This window comes from Musca autumnalis, unplaced genomic scaffold (assembly GCF_047663935.1).
Source record: "Musca autumnalis isolate F117 unplaced genomic scaffold, ASM4766393v1 scaffold_1, whole genome shotgun sequence".
Taxonomy (NCBI): Eukaryota; Metazoa; Arthropoda; class Insecta; order Diptera; family Muscidae; genus Musca; species Musca autumnalis.
In genome coordinates this window covers 114,875,964-114,877,707 of record NW_027411644.1, presented here as the reverse complement: position 1 = coordinate 114,877,707, position 1,744 = coordinate 114,875,964, and positions in this window count along the sequence as shown.

Below are 1,744 nucleotides of genomic sequence, written 5' to 3'. Positions count from 1 at the left end.
TACCTGCGTACAGACTTATAAGAAGTATTGATGAGAGGGATTTTTGACTGCAAGTTTGGCAGCACATACGGACATCAACCAAACATATTCACGCGATTTCTATAAGAATAGTCTGCGATTGACAAATCCAAGTTCGATGTAGGCGAGAATGTTTTAAAACTACTTCCCAGCTGACTTCCCAAGAACAAGAGGTCGTAGAAGCACTTTGTGTTTTCATCTTTCGAGCCTGGTTTAACGGGCCCAGAACGTTTCTTATTTTGTTTATTTATTTTGTATCAAACGACAACAACTGAGTGTTATAAATGAGAGTGTGGGTTATTGATTTTACAAAACGTATAATGAACAAGATAATGTTTATGTAGATATAATATTGGATGGATTGGGTAAACATAATCAATAGGTTGAAAAGGATTAGAGACAATAGATTGAGTTTAATACAACAAATAGTGAAAACGAAATTCAGAAATATTTTTTAGGTCCAAAAAAAGACCTAAACCGCATTGAAGATTTATTGAAATACGAAACAAATATCAGATAAAGGAAATATAAAAATAATAAATCATCTGTGGTATCTTAGTCCTGAACTTGTTGGCCTGATCTGATAGTTCAAACCATCGTAAAGAGCCAAATGCGACAATAATCTTAACAAAGCAAGCAGAAGAAGATGGATAAAACCAAACTAACAAAAGAACAACTGCAGAAATTTCCAGAAAAAGTCTACCAGGCGTAATTACAGGGTATACTTACTTGTTGTTCAAGAGATTAAGCATTAACTCCGAATTTCGTGAAAAAGATCCTGCAACTTGACCGCAGAACATCAATTACCAGTAAGGGTAAAGGATGTTAAACAACTTGAAAGTTGTGAACGACACAGCAGAGCAAGGAGTCGAGTTCCTCACCAAGTAGTCATCTTTACCCAGATGTCTCCAAAATCAAATTATGTCAGTCCCTTAAATAAATTTAAATATGAACCAAAGGTAGAAGACATTTGTTTTCATTCCCAAAAATTTATAATATGGGAAGAAATAAAAAATAATTAAAAAATTAAGTTACAATGTTTTATTTATAAAAGCACTTAAAACTAGAACATAATTTTTAATTATGGATTCTTTCAAATAAAACGCTTGCCGTTTAATATTGCCACAATTTTTAATTCAAATGCAAGCGTTTTATTTGAGAGATTTAATCATTAAAAATTATTTTATAGTTTTAAGTGCATTTATAAATAAAACACTGTAACTTATTTTTTAACTATTTTTTATTTTAACTTTTCAGTAGAAAAAGTAGATAAAAAGTTTAAAATACCTGAAATCGTGTTGTACCGTTATATAGGGGCTATACCAAAACCTTGACCTGAGTCCAACATTTTTAGTGAGGAAGTTTCTGTACCATTGGGAACCCCAAATGCCAAGTTATAGCCAATTCGGCCTAATAATTTAAACAGAATCCCTTAAATACTTTAAATCGGGTGGTACCCCTATATGGGGGCTCTAAGAAAAAATGGACCCATATTGGTTTTGGTTTCATATTCATGTATTGTCATCCAAGTCTGAAAAGTGTGCAAAGTTGTAGTTCGATTGGTCAACCACAACTGTGTGGAAAATAAGTTACTAGATTTGAACTAAACAGACACCAAAGCAAGTTAAATAAAAGACTGTAAAAAGGGCTTTTTATCAATAGACTCCATTTTCACACTAAGGCGTTTTCGGGACATTGGCTTTATTATCTTGAATTCAGTACTATG